This window comes from Pongo abelii, chromosome 12 (assembly GCF_028885655.2).
Source record: "Pongo abelii isolate AG06213 chromosome 12, NHGRI_mPonAbe1-v2.0_pri, whole genome shotgun sequence".
Lineage (NCBI taxonomy): Eukaryota > Metazoa > Chordata > Mammalia > Primates > Hominidae > Pongo > Pongo abelii.
The window spans coordinates 128575691-128589691 of record NC_071997.2 but is presented as its reverse complement, the minus strand read 5'-3'; positions in this window follow the sequence as shown (position 1 = coordinate 128589691).

Here is a 14001-nt window from a genome sequence, read left to right as displayed (position 1 = left end):
GTGCTGCAGTTACTAGTATTTTCCAGATGTCTGTTTTTAATTATTTTTAAGAGGTTGATCATTTCAACTGCTGACTTTGAGTTTCACAGAGAAGGACTTGGTAACTGAAATAATTTTACTTGATTTACTACCTTTGGAGGCTATTTTCCCTCTTCTTAAAGTAAACAAAATTAAGCTCAGTGTTTGGATAGCTGCATAAAACTGAATCAGTGAATTCATGGGGTGTTTTCCAAAAGCATAGCTTTACTTGGAGCAGCTTGAGGAAATTGGGATGAGGTAGAGCTGGGAGCTTTAGTGTTAGTTCTTGCCTTAATTTTATATGAATCTGGCAGAGGATTTCGGGGCCTATGGCTGTGAAGTTTATGGTGGGACTTGGTTTCCCTCCTTTCATATGTGATTTGAGATCTCAGTGGGAGAAGTACTTTTGAGCACAATGTGTTACTCTCTCCGATTGTACTTTCTCAGCTACTTGAAGATCCTCTTGAAGGAGGGAAAGACGAGAGAAAATAGTCTAGCTATATTCCTCACCATAGCAGCTAGTCCTGAATATAACACACTGGACTTCAGGGAGAATTCAGGAAGAGGTTTCCCCCACCAACACTGGAAAGTTATCATCATGCTCTGTATGTCTCCCGAAAGTCAACTGTACACACAGCCTGCTCTCTCAGCTAAGCATTGTAATGATTCTTCATAAATCACTTAGGCAACCCTCTGGAATTGGCATTATCACATTGCCCTTACAGGCCAGAAAATGAAGGCAAGAGATTAAATAATTCGTTGCAGGTCAGATGTCTGGCAAATGTTGAGAGAGATCTTGAATCTACAATTGTCTGATTGCATTGTATGTCCTTTTAGGATTGGTAGATGACTTGCTTTCCCACAAAGATGGAGGTTATTCATACTGGAGCTTTTCCTGAGAGCAGACTTTCAGTTTGAATGAGCAAATGTGTCTTCAATGAAGTCATGCATAAGTGTAGGAGGTGTAGAGGAGCAGTGATTATGTGGAGAGGGAAGAAGAGAGAAAAAGAAAGGAGAGAAGGGAGATATCACAGTTATGATTTTTAAAAGGCGGTGTGCTGAGGGTGCCAATTTCATATTTTTGCTTTAATTTAATAAATTATAGTTTATTCAGGTGTTTCTTTGGTTGAGTCACTGCTCCTGTCTATAGACATGAAAATAAGACAGATTGTGACTTTAAGAAGATAAAGACATAGACAAAAAAACCACACAGACAAAAGCTCACAAAACCAGTAAGTGAAACACAAAAAGTTATGGAAGCACAGAAGGGAAATTGCTGGATTATAATAAGAAGAATTGAGGAGGATAGTATGGTTGAGGGGGTCCACAAATAGGAGCTTGAAAGATAGAGAATATTTCAGGACAAGGGAGTAGTTTCTTTATGAAGTCAACAATTCTTTCAGACCTTTTTAGTCATAATATTATCCCAGAAAATAGGACATTATAAAATTCTATAGGAAAAGAAATTATATGGTTGTCTAGATGAATCTGGTATCATATAGGAAATTGGCAAATTTTTCTAATATGTAGGTAATTGTTTGTGATGAACCGTTTTATCAAAATGAAGAATCTTTGAAATAAGTTAACTGCCTTCATTATGTAGAGACCTGGAGCTACCTTAAAATACAGAAGTCTAATAGGATGTGCCCAACTGATATAGTGCATTCTTTGAGGTGGAACTCATGTAGTCATTGTACTTATGAACAGAACTTGAACAATATGCAACAAATATAATTATTTTCAGCTGATCAGTTTAATTTTATACTTTGAGTTCCCATTCTATTGGGCAAATTAAATATCTGAGTGTGTATCTCCACTTGAACCAGAGTCTTAGACAGAGACATTAAAAAAGTGGTTTCTCTCATCCTTAAGCATCAAGCTACACAGGTTAGATTTTAGATATTTCTGCCATTGTCCCCTTAGTGTTTCCGGTTCTGGCAGCTGTCTACTGCTAGTTTTACTTCGAGCCTGGGAATTTCTCTTTGGCTTCTGTGCTAGACTGGAACACTAGAAACTCTTGTGCTCACATCATTCTGGACTGAACATAAAATATTTTTCTGTCAGGGGTCTTGCTACTTCCAAGATAGTATATATATGACAGCAATATTTAGATATAGAGGAATCTGATATTTTCCTGTTTTTTTCAAGACAGACTTCATACGTTTTTGCATCTCTGAAGTTTAAGATGTTGGTAAGCAAAAGCCAGGATTACTTGCATATAAATTTTATTATTTCCCATGATATCCACATGGGGGTGAAGAGAATGAAGCTGATATTCTTACTGAATGAAGAAAATGAAACAGAGAAACTACCAGAAGAACATAAACAAAAATTTATATTGCTAAATGCATATACTCCCCTCGTGGAATTCTTGCAAAACATTATATTTCCACTTATGAGTTCTTCTTACCATTGCTTCTGTTCTCCAAAGAAAGAGTGAGACATGAGACATCTGTTGCAGGAAGCCTCAAAGCTGGCCTTTAGATTCCTCACCTCCTGGCATTCAAGTCTTTTATGCTTTTCTCTTACATTACATAGTGATGATCTGTGCACCCAAGAACATACTGTGGAAATGGTGGCATGTGGCTCCTAGGAAGAAGTCACCAAAGGCATTTGATGCATCTTTCGCCTTGCTTCCTCTTGATTCACTCACTCCAATGTAGGCCAGCTGCCATCTCATGAAGATTCTCAAGGTGCCTATGAAGTGGTCCAGCACACCCTGTCAGCCACCCGAGTGATTTGTCTTGAAAGTGGGTCTTCCAGCTAAGACTTCTAATGACTGTAGTTTGAGCCAACATCTTTATTACAATTTCTTGAAATAATACAAGCCAGAATCACCATGTCTAGTCATTGCTGAATTGCTGAAATATAGAAATCTTGTAAAATAATAAATGTTTATTCTTGTCTTAAGTCACCAACTTTTGGGATAATTTGTTATACAGTTGTGGATAGCCAGCACTATAGCCAATAGTCCCTGGAAGTGGATGCTAGAGTAATAGAAACCCAAAATGTAGGAGAAGGTTTATAACCAGTTGGTGAGTGGCAGCTGAGAGGATTTTGTCGAAGGTATTGGTGAAGCCTGGTATAAATGCACCTTATAACAGTAACTTAAGCATACCCCGAGAATTACCCTGTATGGCAGATGCACCTGAATGTGTATTCCAAGCTAGGGAATCTGGGAATGGCCAGCCTAGAGATTCATTCCTTGTCTATGGGGAACATCTGAGCCCCTGTCCCATCCCGTGGAACATGGGCCATACGGGAGATCAAGGTCCCTAGTTTTGGATTAAGTGAAGAGCTTTCCAGTTGGAGACTGTTAGGAGGAGGGTGCTAAGTGAAAATGGTTCCATGCTTTTAATTCATTACATGAGGACTTATGTCCTATCCAAGATGATACAGTCTACCATTAGCACACTAAACAGTACATAGTGAAACCACACACCATTAGGGAATTCTAGTTTCTGTTACTGTTAAGTGAGAAAAGGAATAAGACCTTAATCATGGAAATGTAAAAATTTGAAGATGCATCTGAAAGTTTTTGATGAACAGCCATGTATATGCAAATGCTTTATTATTTTTTTAAAAAGTTAAATTTTAGAATAATCTCATAAATAATTATTGGTTTACTTATGTTTCTATTGCTTTGCTAGGTTCTGAATATATGTAAAGATTTGCAGAAAAAAAATTTAGCAGAGTTAAATTTTTATTTGGAAAAAAATAAACTGCCAAATGGCCAGCATTAGATCAGTCATGAGTTGTGATATAAACAAAAGTATAAGAATTTAGTAAGGAAGAGATTACTATAGAAACAAGGAATTTAAACTTTCCTTTCCTCTATCTTTCCTCGCTTCCTTCCTTCTCTTCTTCCCTTATTCCATCCATTTATCCATCAATCTATTCATCCAACACTTTATCCATCTAGTCATCTAAAATTTTTAAGCATTTGTTCTAGGCAGAATTCTGTCCTTTTTACTGAAGACATAGATGTTAATAAGAAGTGATTCCTGTCTCCATGATCTGAAGCAAGTGAAGAGCAGAGAAAATATTTACAGGATAAGAAACAAAATGAATAAGTGTAATGGTTAGTTTTATGTGTCAAGTTGGCTGAGGCAAGGGGTCCAGTTGTTTGGTCAAACACTAATCTAGAGGTTACTGTGAAGGTATTTTGTACGTGTAATTAACATTTACAATCAGTTGACTTTAAGTAAAGGAGATTCTTTTTGACAATATGAGTGAGCCTCAGACAATCAATGAAGGCCTTAAGAATAGAAACACATTTCCTGGAGAATAAGAAACAATAAACCAGAGCTTTCAGCCTGCCAATGTTCTCTGCAGATTTTATACCCAAGATGGAAACATCAATCTTACCTGAGTTTGCAGCCTACTAGCTTGCTCTGCAGATTTTTTGGACCTGCCAGCCCGCACAATTGTGATTTATCAATTCCTTAAAATAAAACATATAGATACAGATATAGATAAATATATAAATAAATTTATAAAATTGTAACAGGAGATGAAACATGTCTCTACCAGTATGATTCTGAAGATGAAGTGCAATTAACGCAATGGCTACTGTACTAGTCTGTTTTCACACTGCTATAAAGAAATATCTGAGACTGGATAATTTATAAAGGAAAGACGTTTAATTGACTTACCATTGCACATGGCTGGGGAGGCCTCAGGAAACTTAAAATCATGGTGGAAGCTAAGGAGTGAGCAAGAACTTTCTACATATGATGGCAAGAGAGAAAAGTGTAAGCATGGGAAATGTCACACACTTAAAAAAACATCAGATTCATGAAAACTCACTCACTATCATAAGAACAACATGGGGAAAAGCACCACCATAATCCAACCACCTCCCTTCCAGACACGGGATTACAGGTCTCCCCCTCAACTTGAGTGGATTACAATTCAAGATGAAATTTGAATGGGGACACAGAGCCAAACCATATCATCCCACTCATGGGCCCTCCCAAACCTCATGTATTTTATACATTTCAAAACCAATCATGTCTTTCCAACAATCCCCCAAAATCTTAGCTCACTCCAACATTAACTCAAAAGTCCAAGTCCAAAGTCTCATCTGAAACAAGGCAAGTCCCTTCTACCTATAAGCCTCTAAAATCAAAAGCAAGTTAGTTCCTTCCAAGATAAAATGGGGGTGCAGGCATTGGATAAATATTCCCATTCTCAATTAAATACATTGGCCAAATCAAAGAGGCCATAGGCCTCATGAAACTCTGAAACCAGCAGGGCAATTATTAAATCTTAAAGCTCTGAAATGACCTTTGACTCCATGTCTGACATCTGAAGCAGGCTGATGCAAGGAGTGGGCTCCCATGGCCTTGGGCAACTCTTTTACAGGCTGACATTGAGTGCCTGTGGCTTTTCCAGGTGCAGGGTGCAAGCTGTTGGTGGACCTACCATTCTGGGATCTGAAGTATGGTGGCCCTCTTCTCACAGCTCCACTAGGCAGTGCCCCAGTGGAGACTCTCTGTAGGGGCTCCCATGCCACATTTCCCCTCTGCATCACCCTAATAGAGTTTTTCCATGAGGGATCTGCCCCTGCAGTATTCTTCTGTCTGGACATCCAGACATTTCCATACATCCTCTGAAATCTAGGCGGAGGCTCCCAAAGCTCATCTCTTGTCTTCTGTGCACCCACATGCCCAACACCACAAGGAAGCTGCCAAGGCTTGGGGCTTGTGCTCTCTGAAGCCACAGCTTGAGATATACCTTGGTCGTTTTTAGCCATGACTGGAGCTGAAGTAGCTGCAACACAGGGCACCAAGTCCTGAGGCTGCACAGAGCATGAGGGGCTGGGAACAGCCCCAGAAAACCATATTTCCCCCTGAGGCTTCCAGGCCTGTGATGAGAGGGGATGCTGTCAAGATCTCTGACATGCTCTGGAGACATTTTCCCCATTGTCTTGGCAATTAACATTTGTCTCCTTGTTATTTATGCAAATTTCTGCAGCCAGCTTGAATTTCTTTCCAGAAAATGGGTTTTCCTTTTCTATTGCATCGTCAGGCTGCAAATTTTCCCAATTTTTATTCTCTGCTTCCCTTTTAAACATAAGTTCCAATTTCGGATCAATTCCCTCAAGTTAAAAGTTCTACAGATCTCTAGGGCAGGGGCAAAATACCACTAGTCTCTTTGCTAAAGAATAGCAAGAATTACCTTTACTCCAGTTCCTAAGAAGTTCTTCATCTCCATCTGACACCACTTCAGCTTTGACTTCATTGTCCACATCACTATCAGCATTTTGTTCAAAGCCATTCAACAAGTTTCTCAGAAGTTCCAAACTTTCCCAAATCTTCCTGTCTTCTTCTGAGCCCTCCAAATTGTTTCAGCCTCTGTCCATTATCCAGTTTCAAAGCTGTTTCCACATTTTCAGGTATCTGTATAGCAGTGCCCCACTCTCTGTGATACCAATTTAAATTGGTCCATTTTCACATTGCTATAAAGAAATACTCGAGACTGGGTAATTTATAAAGGAAAGAGGTTTAATTGACTCACAGTTCCACAAAACTGGGGAGGCCTCAGGAAACTTACAATCATGATGAAAGGTGAAGAGGAAACAAGGACCTTCCTCATATGGAAACAGATTAAACAATAAGATTTTTCATACTAAACAGTACTAACAAGCACAGCAGAGCTGTTGCACCCAAGACTGTTCACACAGATGGTTTTCTCCCATTAATGCAAATTTTGCAGAGGAGGCAAACAGCGATTTAACTCCCTTTTCAACTGGATTTCACAGACCGGCTGAGAGCCTGACTGGGAAGGGATTCCTGCTCTTCTACTGGCTTGCCAGGTCCTAGGTTCCCTTCACTGTGGCTTCTGAAAGAGCAGAGTAGCTTTGGAATCCTGCTCACAGCAACAAAACCAAAACCGTAGGGGCTTAGGGAAGGCTTCCTCATTGTCATGGAGTGTGAGTGACAGGCTGAACAATACCCAGGACTGTTACCCAAGTGGGAGGGCTGAGACAAGAAGTTATTTTTGAGAAGTTCATACTCTTCTTTGTTCTAATTTCATGTGTAACTAGAGCAATTTGGATGGATCTCTAGGTCAATTTTTATCTAGCCTTAATCTTTAAATTTCAAATTTGAAAAACCACCAGGGTACCTGATGGTGGTTGGTCAGAGCGTGAGCTGTGGAAATACCTGATGGTGGCCAGTCAGGGACCATTCCCTTGGAACCCAGGTTCCCCACGGCACTCACCTTATGAAGGTGTCTCTTCAGGTGTAACCAAAGTGCACGTCCTCACAAAACTGAAGTGAGAGGATATCTGAGAAGCATATGTGCCCCACAAAGGGCAACTTGTTCACACAAATGGGTCCCCTGTGTAGCCACATGGGCAGGCTCCCTGAAGAAAATAGTCTCTGAGACCTTATCCTCGAAACAGGAGACCTTGGGTCCCAGAGGGATTCTCTGATTCCTCCTCAGGGCATCCAGGAAGGCAACTGAGCTCCATGTGCTGGGCTTGATCCTGCAGGAATGAACTGGGGGCCACTTGGGATCCCATTCTTGTTGCTGTAAGATCTTTGGGAAAAAGAAAGGGAGAGCTGTATTTTCCATAATAAACTATCTGTAGACTGGGTAGACACAGCCTCTGGTGTAGAATGAAAGTGTGCTCTGCAGGTGGGGGTGGTGGTGTTGGGGGTTGGAGAGTGCAGAATTATAAAGGCTAAACCACAGGGCAGGGGAGAGCAGGTGGGGGAGCGAGGAAGAGTCTGAATGATGACCTCTAAGCCCCAAATTGTCAGTCTCTCTTAATGGGCTGGTTCCAGGTAGCCAGTGGGTTGGCGTCAGGTGGCCTGTGGGTGGTCAGGGGGGCATTTCCAGCCATGGTCTAGCTCAGCACTGACAACAGGAGCTGGTTTGGCTTGATTGTAGAAAGGGAAGTCCTTTGACACTTTTACAAGATCTCCTGAGAATACAGAGTAGGTGACTCTCCCTCATCCAGCCATGGCCTCCTTGTTCTAACTCTGAGAATATTAGCCACGAGGAGTCCATTTTGTCTGTTGGTAGGGGCATACTTTAACAGGTATGAGGATGTACTGACAGATGATGACACTTTAAGAATGATTTGGGACTGGGTGTGTTGGCTCACACCTGTAATCACAGCACACTGGGAGGCCAAGGTGGGCAGATAACCTGAGGTCAGGAGTTTGAGACCAGCCTGGCCAACATGGTGAAACCCCGCCTCTACTAAAAATACAAAAATTAGCCAGGCGTGTAATCCCAGCTAATTGGGAGGCTGAAGTACAAGAATCACTTGAATCCAGAAGGTGGAGGTTGCAGTAAGCAAAGATGGTGCCACTGCACTCCACCCTGGGTGACAGAGTGAGGCTCTGTCTCAGGAAAAAAAAAAAAGATTGATTTGGTACTATAATTCCATTGTTTATTAGTAGAGTTTTAAATTATGTGCAGATACTTTTCTTTTAGCAAATACTGGCAGAGACCAGGGAAGATTTTCAGCTTTGTGCATTACTTCCCAAGTATAAAGATACTTTTTTTCCTCCTAAAGCTTATTTTATTTTTTATTTTATTGCTATTTTTCAAATTTTTTTAGATTCAGCTGGTATATGTGCAAGTTTGTTACAAATGTATGTTATGTGATGCTGAAGTTAGGAGTATGAATAAATCAGTCACCTAGGTAGTGAGCCTAGTACCCAATAGATAGCTTCCCAGCCCTTGCCCCCTTCTCTGCCTCCTCAATCTTGTATTCCCCAGAGTCTGTTGTTCCCATCTTTATGGCCATGTATACCTAATATTTAGCTCCTACTTATAAATAAGAACATACGGTATTTGGTTTTCCATTTCTGTATTACTTGTTAGTTTACTTAAGGTAACCGCTTCGAGCTTCATCCATGTTGCTGCAAAGGACATTATTTCATTTTGTTTTTATGGTTGCCTAGTATTCCATGGTATACTTGCACCATATTTTCTTTATCCAATCCACCATTGATGGGCACCTGGGTTGATTCCATGTCTTTTTATTGTGAATAGCACTGCAATGAACAAATGAGTACATGTAACTTTTTGATAGAACAATTTATTTTCCTTTGGGTATATACCCAGTAATGAGATTGCTGAGTCATATGGTAGTTCAACTCTTTAGCTCTTTAAGAAATCTCCAAACTGCTCTCCACAGTGGCTGAACTAACTTATATTCTGACCAACACTTTATAAGTGTTCTCTTTTCCCTGCAGCCTCACCAACATTGTTATTTTTGACTTTTTAACAAAAGATATTCAGACTGGTGTGAGAGGATATCTCATTGTGGTTTTGATTTGCATTAGTGATAATGTGCATTTTTTTCATGTATTTGTTGACCATTTACTTGTATGTCTTCTTTTGAGAAGTACCTGTTTATGTCCTTTGCTGCAAAGAACAAAACTGGATGCATTCACATTACCTGACATCAAACTGTATTACAAGGCTACAGTAACCAAAACAGAATGGCACTAGTACAAAACCAGACACACAGACCAGTGGAACAGAAGAGAGAACACAGAAATAAAGCTGCACACCCATAACAATCTGATTTTTGACAAAGTGGATAAAAATAAGTAATGGTGAAAACACTCCCTATTCAATAAATGGTGCTGGATAACCGGCCATCTATATGCAGAAGAATGAAACTGGACCTCTACCTATTACCATATACAAAAATTAAGATTAATTGAAGAATTAAATGTAAGACATCAAACTATAAAAATCTTTGAAGAAAACCTAGGAAATACTCTTCTTGATATTGGCCTTGGCAAAGAATTTATGGCTAAGTCCTCAAAAGCAATTGCAACAAAAGCAAAAATTGACAAATGGGTCCTGATTAAATGAAAGAGCTTCTGCATAGCAAGAGAAAGTTTCAAGGGAGTAAACAGACAACTTACAGGATAGGAGAAAGTACTCACAAACTATGCATCTGACAAAGGTCTAATGTTCAGAATCTATAAGGAACTTAAATACATCAGTAAGCTTATTTTATTTTTTAAGCATTGTAAAAAAAACTTTAGAATTTTATTTTAGAAAATACAAAAAAGTAAGAAGAAAAACATAGCAATAATATTATAATCCACTCATTGCATCTCTACTAATAGCATTTGGTTGATATTTCCTTGCAACACTTTTTATAAATATTTATATAGATCCTCCTAATTATGCAATTTAGACTATAGTTTTTCACTTAGTATTATATTTCATCTCTTTATTCAATTATGTACTCATTCATTCAATATATGCCACTGAATTTCTACTCTGTGCCTGGCTGGGGAATTAATCAAAAACATGACAATAAGATTTTACCCATGCCTTCAATTTTTTTTGAACATCATTTTTAATGCTTGCTTAAAAAACAGTTGTATATTTTTACGATAACTCCCTTAATTATTTCCCAGGCTTGGGGTATTAGTTGAGTTTTAAGTAGGTAGAGAGATTTAGACACTCAGTAAACAAATGTTCTATATGTCCACATTAATATCTTTTTAAATTTTTTCTATCCTAACTGAAAGTGAAATTAGCATGGTGTATGTAACAGAAGAGAACAGAGATATTTAAAAAAAACCATAGTTTTTAAAATAAAAGCAGGTCCTTGAATTGGTCTTAGAATTTCTACGGCTGCCTGGCACCGCAGAGAAGAGGGGCACGTCCTTTGTAGCTTATCTATCTTGTTGACTATCTGCGTGTCTTTCCTAGTAATGTGTCCTTCAAGATCTCAGCTCCCTAGCTGAGATAATTTAACATCATTCCCGACAACCTTGGCGTGGCATGCTCTGATTTGTTAGCCATCCCATCCTTACTACTACGTGGATCCACCTTAGGTGACTTTTCCAACCTGACTGCCAGTGAGAGCCATCTTGTGTGGTTATTAATTCAAGACCTCTCTAAAGTCAGGCAATCATTAAGAATAACAACAACAAAAACTATAAAAACGCTTAGGCTGCTGGTAGGGTTGGCCTCCTTCCAGCTTGCTGAATGGCTGCCGCTCATATAATCGGTTTGCATTGTGGCAGTATAATCAGGTTGACAAAAGTGGACAAGATTTTTGGAGGCAATCAAGCACACTAATTCATTTTAAAATGCTGAACAGGTGCAATTGGGACACATTGACGGTAGTTATTAGCCAAAAGTCGCTCAGAGAAAGGCGGGCCCAACATCTGTGCCTATTATTAGAGACACAATAGAGCTGACTTCACTTGTAAAAGTGAGCAGGGTCTTCCTCACGGATGGGGCAGCCAGCTGAATGAACCTCCTGATTTAGGACTTTCACTGCTTACAGTAATTAGCATTCGAAGGGGAGTGTGCTGAATCCATCTTTTCTTTTCTCTTTTTCCTGGGGGTGGGTAAAAGTAGAGTGTGATTTAATTAAGAAAGGCAGTAACTCCAGGCACCCACCTAATCAAATGTTAACTACAGCAGAACAAGGACATTCTAATGAGGTCTTTGTGATTTAAATCTGACTAAGTGTGGTTGCCTACTGCTGTAGGGTGTCTCTGGTTTCCAGGGACTCCTTTGTTCTTCAAAATTTTTATTATTTTCAGTTATCCCCAGTATATAGACCAGCTTATCATCAGAGGCATGTGATTGCCGGAGATCCATTGGAAGGATAAATAAACCTAACAGAGCTGCTCTAGGTTCTGATAAATACATGAAGAAAAAGGCAAGACTATGACATCTGTTAGTACAAAATAAATGATAAATATTTGGAAGGTTTCATTGATAGACACAGCTTATAAATACTCTGATTTTCTTTTTTCTAATTGAATATGTGTCTCAGAGATATTCTTTATAATATGGAGCCGCATAACAGAAACAAGAAAATACATGAATTATGAAATAAGACAGTTCTAGATTCAAGTTCCAGTCTTAGTACTAAAAAGTGAGCCTCTCACAAAGTTTTCTCTCATTCCATGCCCATTCATATGGCTCCATGTTAGCAGTAGGGAATGTGATGGAGAAGAGAAGCAAGGGTCCTCCAGTGGGAGGTGCTGATAGGCATGCCATAGAAGTAATCACTCTGCTAGATAGAGCTTCCAAAAGTGAGGAATGTCTTTTGATCTTTACATCTCCAAGATCCCAAAAAGTGTCAGGTACTTTCAAAGTGTGCAAAAACATTCACTAAATGAAAACACGAAAAGTATATAAAAAATAAGCAGCACAGTTATCTTCTCTTCCAGAAAAGTTATTATTCCAACATCTTTAATTCTGTTAAAAAGATTCTGGGTTCAGCTGGGTGCGGTGGCTTATACCTGTAATCCCAGCACTTTGGGAGGCCAAGGCAGGCGGATCACCTGAGATCAGCCTGGCCAACATAGCAAAATCCTGTCTCTACTAAAAATACAAATATTAGCTGAGCGTGCTGCCACATGCCTGTAATCCCAGCTACTCAGGAGGCTGAGGCAGGAGAATTGCTTGAACCCAGAAGGCGAAGGTTGCAGTGAGCTGAGATTATGCCACTGCACTCCAGCCTGGGCAACAGAGCGAGACTCTGTCTCAAAAAAAAAAAAAAAAAAGATTCTGGGTTCTAGAATAACATTTTAACCCTCCCACACAACACACCCACCCCCCCCCCACATTTTAAATTCTAATAATTATATTTTTATTAAAATATATAAACCTTTTAATTTTTATTGTGCAAAATGTTTTTCATTTATTCAAAATATTTAGTGGATATTATATTTTTGAGAGAACTAACTATATGCCATCAAAGACTATATAGAGCTAATGATTCAAGAATGAGCAAGAGAGACAGAGGTAGAACATACACCACAGTGGAAGCTGTGTCTTTCCATCACCTGATTTTGAAAGTGATATCCTATCACCTCTACTTTATGCTACTGCTACTGATGACACAGAACAGCCCTGGTACAGTGTTGTTGGGTTGGTGGGGGGATGGCACAAGGACATGAATACCAGGAATCACTGGGGACCATCTTAGAACTGGTGACCAAGCCATTTAAGTTACCTTCTTTCATTCCCCAAAGTATTTCAGTCATAACATAAAAACCTAAAGTTCTGATGTTAGTTGTATCGAGATTGATTGCATAACATCTATGCATTTCCCACCTCTGGCAGATATGTGGCATAATGTGCACCAAGATGGCTGGGTAGAGATGAACAAAGCAGAACAAAATACAGCATTGTAAAAGGAAAATAAATCTTGGACACCTGAAATCACGAAGCCAAAGGAAAAAGTCAAGCTGGGAACTGTTGAGGGCAAATATGCCTTCCATTCTATTCCTTAAAAAGATAGCTACTAAGATAAAAAAGCTACATACCTCCCTCACAAGAATTTCCTTGTGGACAAAGGACAGACAACTCAGTCATCCCTCTGCTCACTGAAATAAATGCATATCTGATTGCCTCCTTTGAAAAAGCTAATTAAAAACTCAAAAGAATGCAACTTTTTGCTTCTTAACCTACCTATGACCTGGAAGTCCCCTCCTGCTTCGAGTTGTTCCACCTTTCTGTACGGAACCATTGTACATCTTACATATATTGATTGAGGTCTATTGTCTCTCTAAAATGTATAAAACCAAGCTGTGCCCCAACTGTCTTGGGCACATGTCGCGAAGACCTCTTGAGTCTGTGTCATGGGCACACATTCTAACTTTGACAAAATAAACTTAAATTGACTGAGATCTGTCTCAGTTATTTGGGGTTCACAGCATCATAATTACATCCAAGCAGAGCTCAGCACAATTTTCATTTTCAAATTTGAAATAGAGTAAAGATAACTTACAGGAGATGGGATGAAAATATGTTTGCATACTCAAGTACCCAATAAAAAAAATCTGTGCATAAAAAATACTTTTTTTAAAAAAAAACTCTGAGCCTATAATTTATATTTAGAAATTTTAAAATTAAATTTAGTGTTTTTAGAATTATGTGTTCACAGGATTCAAAAATCAAAAGTATATAAAACTATACGAGGAGCCTCATTCCACACCCATTCTTAATTTATTTCTTCTC